A 6,936-nucleotide genomic window follows, 5' to 3' on the forward strand; every position below is an offset into this window, starting at 1 on the left:
TTGACTATTATGTGATGGGAGGAATTTCTTTTCTGGACCAATCTATTTGTAGTTCTGTAGGCTTCTTGTATAATTATGGGTACCTCTTTTTAGGTTAGAGAAGTTTTCTTCTATAATTTTGTTGAAGACATTTACTGGCCCTTTAAGTTGAGAATCTTTACTCTCTTCTATACCTATTATCTATAGGTTTAATCTTCTCATTATGTCCTGGATTTCCTGAATGTTGAGTTAGGAGTTTTTTGCATTTTATATTATCTTTGATGGTTGTGTCAATGTTTCCTATGTTATCTTCTGCCCCTGAGATTCTCTCTTCTACCTCTTGTATTCTGTTGGTGATGCTTGCATCTATGACTCCTGATGTTTTTCCTAGGTTTTCTATCTCCAGGGTTGTCTCCCTTTGTGATTTCTTTATTGTTTCTATTCCATTTTTAGATCCTGGATGGTTTTGTTCAATTACTTCACCTGTTTGTTTGTGTTTTCCTGTCATTATTTAAGGGATTTTTGCATTTCCTCTTTAAGGGCTTCTACTAGTGATGTGATTTTAAATCCAAATCTTGCCTTTCTGGTGTGTTGGGATACCTAGTATTTGCTTTGGTGGGAGAATTGGGCTCTGATGATGCCAAGTAGTCTTATTTTCTGTTGCTTAGGATCCTGTGCTTGCCTCTTGCCATCAGATTGTCTATGGTCTTAGCTTGTCTTGCTGTCTCTGACAGTGACTTGACCCTCCTATAAGTCCGTGTGTCAGCACTCCTGAAGATCTGTTTTCTTTCCAGTGGATCTGAGGGCAGAGAGTTGTTCCTGGGTTTGTGCGTCCTGAAGCCTCCAGGTGGTTTGGTTGGAGCAGAATTGGTCTTACCTCTGCTCTCAGGTGTGTCAGTGCTCCTAGAGACTGGCTTTCTGTTCTGGGCTCAGGTAGAAATCAGAAGGGTCCTGCCTCTGACTGCTCCTAGGTTCCTGTATCCTGAGGGTACTACGCAGGTTCCTCTTGGGCCAGGAATGTGAGCAGAAGTGGAGGCCTCCCCTAAACTCTCAGGATTATCTGCACTTCTGAGAGTCCAGCTCTCTCCCCTGTGGGATTTGGGTACAGAAAGTTGTGGGAGCTTTTCAGCTTGGGTGCAGGCAGAAACCAGAACTGTCCTGTCCCAGAGTGCTCCTGCCTTTGTGTGTCCTGAGGCCACCAGGCAGGTTGCTTAAAGCAGAAGAGTTGGTCTTACTTCTGCTCTCAGGTGTGTCGATACTCCTGGCAACTGGCCATCAGCTTTGGGCACAGGCAGAAAACAAAACTGTCTCATTCTTAATTTTCATGGATCGCTTTAAGTTGTTTTTCATTTAGGATGATATTGGCTGTGGATTTATCATGTTTAGTCCTTCTTATGCCGAAGCATGTCTCCTCCAGTGCTGCCCTCTCTAGATCTATTATCATAAAGCCTCTTTTCTTTTTGTCAAGGGTCTATTCTATATCTGTTGAGATGAGTATGCTACCTTTGTCTTTAAGTCTACATGCATACAATTCTTTGCATTTTTTTCCTTATGTGTTTTGAACTCTCTCTGCACCTCAAATATTATACTTGCATTCAGTTTTGAGGTATTTATTGAAGATGTTTAAATCTATATTCACCAGTAATATTGGTCTCTAGTTTTGTTTTTTCTTGTGTCTTTATGTGGCTTAGGTAACAGAGAAACATGGGCTTCATAGAATAAATTTGGAAGCATTCCTTCTTTTCCTATTTTTTTTTTTTTACAAATTAAGATGTTCTGGTTGTATATCTTCTTTAAAAATCTGGGAGCATTCTACTGTGAGTCCATCTGGATCTAGCTTTTTTTAGTCAGAAGGTTTTTTTATTACAACTTTCATCTCCTTATTTTTTAGGAGTCTGTTCAAATTGATGATCTCTTTTTAGATCAACTTTGATAGTTTGGATGAATTCAAACATTTCTTTGACATTTTCTATCTTAATAGACTATAGATTTAAAAGCATCCTCATATAATGTTCTGAATTTCTTTCTTGTCTGTTGTTATGTGTCTCCATGAATTTCTTTTTCTGTTAATTTGGCTGCCTTCTTTTCATTCATTCTTCCTTCTTTTCTCCCTTCCTTCCTATTTTTTCTTTCTTTTACTTAGTTGGGCCAAGGGTTTAATCAATCTTTTGTTTGTTGTTATTTTTGAATAACCAGTTTTTAGATGTCTTGAGTCTTTGTATAATTTACTTTGTTTCTGTAGCATTTTTTTGGTGCCAATTTAAATAGTTTTAATATTCCATGTTACTTGTTTTGGGTCCCTGTGGAACAATGCTATACCTTCTACTTAGACTGACTTAATCCACCTTTTCAATGGTGGGGCCTGAAGAAGCACCACCAGATGGAGGAGTTCCTCCACCAGGGAAGCCACCAGGCATTCCTCCAGGCATGCTACCAGCACTCTGGTACAGCTTGGTCATGATAGGGTTGCAGACCTTCTCCAGTTCTTTCTGCCAGTGCTCAAATTCTTCCTTCTTTGCAGTCTGGTTCTTATCCAGCCAGCTGATGATTTCATTGCACTTGTCAAGAATCTTCTGTTTGTCTTCTTCATTGATCTTGCCTTGAAGTTTCTCATCTTCAACAGTAGCTTTCATGTTGAAAGCATAAGACTCCAGCAAGTTCTTAGAGGAAACCTTATCTCTCTGCTTCTCATCCTCAGCTTTGTACTTCTCAGCTTCTTGGACCATGTGTTCAATACCCTCCTTACTCAAGTGGCCCTTGTCATTGGTGATGGTGACCTTGTTCTTCTTTCCTGTGCTCTTATCTACAGCAGAAACATTGAGGATATCATTGGCATCAATGTCAAAAGTAACCTCAATCTGAGGAACCCACAGAGTGCTGGAGGTATGTCTGTGAGCTCAAACTTCCCAAGCAGGTTGTTGTCCTTGGTCATGGCCCTTTCACCTTCATACACCTGAATGAGTACACCTGGCTAGTTGTCAGAGTAGGTGGTGAAAGTCTGTATCTGCTTGGTGGGAATGGTGGGTATTGTGCTTGATGAGGACAGTCATGACTCCACCAGCAGTGTCAATCCCAAGGGAAAGAGGAGTGACATCCAAGAGCAGCAAATCCTGAACATTCTCAGACTTGCCTCCAGATAGAATGGCTGCTTGGACAGCTGCACCATAGGCAACAGCTTTATCGGGATTAATGCTCTTATTCAGTTCTTTTCCATTGAAGAAGTCTTGCAGAAGTTTCTGGATCTTGGGATACTGGTAGAACCACCCACCAGGATAATATCATGGATCTGTGACTTGTCTAGTTTGGCATCTTGAAGGGCCTTCTCTACAGGGTCCAGTGTGCCATGGAACAGGTCAGCATTCAACTCTTCAAATCGAGCACGGGTAATGGAGGTGTAGAAGTCAATTGCCTCATGGAGAGAATCAATCTCAATACTGGCCTGGGTGCTGGAGGAGAGGGCGCACTTGGCCCACTCACAGGCAGTGCGGAGACACCTGACAGCTCTCTTGTTCTCACTGATGTCCTTGTGCTTTCGCTTAAACTCAGAAATGAAATGGTTGACCATTCGGTTGTCAAAGTCTTCTCAACCCAAGTGGGTGTCTCCAGCGGTTGATTTGACTTCAAAAATTCTATACTCGATAGTGAGGATTGACACATCAAAAGTGCCACCTTCCAAGTCAAAAATCAGCACATTCCTTTCAGCTCTGACCTTCTTATCTCAGCGATAAGCAATTGTAGCAGCAGTTGGCTCATTGATAATTCGAAGTACATTGAGGCCAACAATAGTTCCAGCATCTTTTGTTGCCTGCTGCCGAGAGTCGTTGAAGTAAGCTGGCACCGTGACCACGGCATTGGTAACAGTCTTTCCAAGGTAAGCTTCTGCAATTTCCTTCATTTTTGTCAGAACCATTGAAGACACTTCCTCAGGATAGAAACTTTTTGTCTCTCCTTTGTATTTGACTTGGACCTTGGGCCTGGCTGCGTCATTCACCACCATGAAGGGCCAGTGCTTCATGTCAGACTGAACAACAGCATCATCAAACCTACATCCGATCAGACGTTTGGCATCAAAAACTGTGTTGGTGGGGTTCATGGCAACCTGATTCTTGGTCGCATCCCCAATTAATCATTCTGTGTCGGTGAAAGCAACATAGCTCGGCATGGTGTGGTTACCATGGTCATTGGCAATTATTTCCATCTTTCCATGTTGGAAGACACCCACAGAGGAGTGCCAAAGTGGTGCCAAGATCAATGCCAACTGCAGGTCCCTTAGACATGGTTGCTTGCGTGTAGGCCCGGCTGTGCTGACGACAAGACCACACAGAGAACCTAGAGCTGGCTCTGTGTTCAATGAGACCGCTCTGATTTCTATTATTGTCTTTTGTATTTTGTTTTGTTTTTCTTTGGTGCTTTTCAAATTCTTATATTCTATCAATAAATCATATATTGATACTCCTTTAAATTTTAAAATGTGGGTGTTGAGAGCCATGAATTTCCCTGTCAGGACTGCTGAGTTATATCCAAGAAGCACTGTTGTATTGTGCTTTCATTTTAATTCATTTGGAATTTTTATTTATTTCTTGATTTCTTCTTTTACCCATTCATTCAGAAATGTATTATTTAATCTCTAGTCTGTGTGACTACTGGAAATTCTTTTTCTATTAGTTTGTAGACTTTATAGCATATGGTCAGATAGCATGCATATAATTATTTGAATTTTTCTGAATTCATTGCAATTTCTTTCATGTCTTAATATGTGATCTATTTTAGAAGAAAATCCATGGGCTCTTGAACAGAGTATTCATATTTTGGGATTTGACTGAAATATTACATATATACATGGTTCATTTGACCGATGATAGCATATAATTTTGCTTTTTTTCCTATTTATTTTTCATCTAGATGGTTTGTTTATTGGAGAGCATGTGGTAGCCAATCAACTACTATTACTGAGTTGAGTAATTGTGAGTCAGCAATAGGCTTTATGTTAAATTGTTTGGACCAGAGTTTGATGCATACATGTCTATTTAGTTATCTGTACTATTGATCAGAGTGAAGTGTCCTTTCCGTCTTCTGATTAATTTTAGATTAAAGTCTAATTTTGTCAGATATTAGGATAGTAACATGTAATGTTTTCAGGTCTCATTTACTTGAGATGCTTTTTATCTCAAATTTTCCCTCAAAAGAGAACCTTATCTTTTAAGATAACTTCAATTTTACAGTCAAAAAATATGAATTTTGTTTCTCAATCCATTGAACCAACCTGTGTCTTTTGACTGGAAAGTTGAAGCGTTCATACTTAAGGTTATTACTAAAAGGTGTGGACTCTTTTTTCAAAATACATTTTTATGAATGCACTGAGAATTTTGTACAATATATTGTGACCATATTCACTCTTACTACCCTAAATATTTTTACATCAAACTCTGCCAGCTTTTCATCCATCTTTGTGTCCTTTTTTGTTATAGATTTGGTCTAATGTTTTTTATTATGTTAATTGGGTCCCCCAAATTACATAGGAATCTGTATGTCTTCATGTAAGATGGTGAGGGTGCCTACCCCAAGTTGGTTTTGATTGGTAAATAAAGTTGCCTGTGCCAGTGGTTGCAAAAGGAGACAGAGGCAGAACTTTTAAGATTCCAGGGCAATGGACTGAGAAAGGAGGAAGGAGAGAGCCACCATGTTGGGAAAGGAGTAAAGATCAGGCCTGAGAGGTGCAAAAGAGAGAAAATGGCTAACATGTGAGAGTCGGAAGATCTTGGCCCAGGAGGATTACAGGTCTGGGTCCGGGGCAGCCAAGACAGAATATAGGTTTTAGTAAGTGATGAATCAGGAACATCAAAGGAGAGTGTGTCAGCCATGTAGAGGCTAAGAAGTAGCTCAGCCACGGAGCTGTTTAAGACATATTAAAATATAAGTCTCTCTCTCTCTCTCTCTCTCTCTCTCTCTCTCTGTGTGTGTGTGTGTGTGTGTGTGTGTGTGTGTGTGTGTGTGTGCGCGCGTGTGTGTCTTTCATTTGGAAACCCAGAACTTTGGGGCAGGCAGCACACCACTGCTGCTGAGTTGATTTGAATAGAGTTAATTGGCTACTACTACACTTTTTTCCTTTATTAATACCAATTTATGCTGTCAAAATATTTTTGGATATGTAACCTTCCACTGGTGTATGGTCAGTTGATCTGAGTCTACATTACTAAAACTTGCTAATAACTTCTTGGCTAGGGCTGGGGTTTCTACTTAACTCCCATTCCATTCTGGAATTTGGTCTGGCTTGAGCTTGCACAGATTTTGGGCATGTTTGTCACAGCTTGAGTGTATACATACAGCTGCCACACCATGCTTAGAAGATACATTCCTTTGTGGTTATCTCTCACCCGTGGCTCTGACATTCTTTCTGGCCTCTCTTCCACAATGATACTTGAGCATTTGCAGGAGGGGTTGCAGTATATATGTTTCCTTTAGGGATGAACATTCCACAGGCTTTCCTGTTCTGTACTTTGGCCAGGTGTTGGTCTTTGTGTTTGAGACTATCTACTGTGAATAGAAGGTTCTAAGAGGAGGGTGGGGAGATGCATTTCCCTATAGGCATAATAAGTTATTAGTACTAGGATATTTATTTGGCAGAGTAATAGGAGTAGATGCTTTCCTGCTCTATGGCCTATGTAGTCATAGGTACTTGGTTTAAAAATTGTGCGAGATATACATTTTGTCTTGGGTATATTCATTTTAACTCTTCTAATGTATGCATACAGATACAGTTTGGGATGATACAATGCACTGCTATGAAGGACTAAAGAGAGTTAAATGTTGGGAAGGAAGGGTAGAAAAGGGAAACTGGGAAAAGTAAATAACATTAAAAACTTTTCAAAAAAGTCACATGAAAAGCTACTACTGTAGAATCCTACTAAACTTTTTGAATTCTTTTATTACATTTAAAATTGTTCTTTTAAATTCAGT

At 39.9% G+C, this 6,936-nt stretch overlaps 1 pseudogene; it reads right to left on the reverse strand.

Moving 5' to 3' along the window:
- Positions 1-2,315: 2,315 nt before the first annotated feature.
- Positions 2,316-4,274, reverse strand: Hspa8-ps15 (heat shock protein family A (Hsp70) member 8, pseudogene 15; annotated as a pseudogene).
- Between the last annotated feature and the right edge of the window lie 2,662 nt (positions 4,275-6,936).

This window comes from Rattus norvegicus, chromosome 3, assembly GCF_021556685.1.
Source record: "Rattus norvegicus strain SHRSP/BbbUtx chromosome 3, alternate assembly SHRSP_T2T, whole genome shotgun sequence".
NCBI classification, from domain to species: Eukaryota; Metazoa; Chordata; class Mammalia; order Rodentia; family Muridae; genus Rattus; species Rattus norvegicus.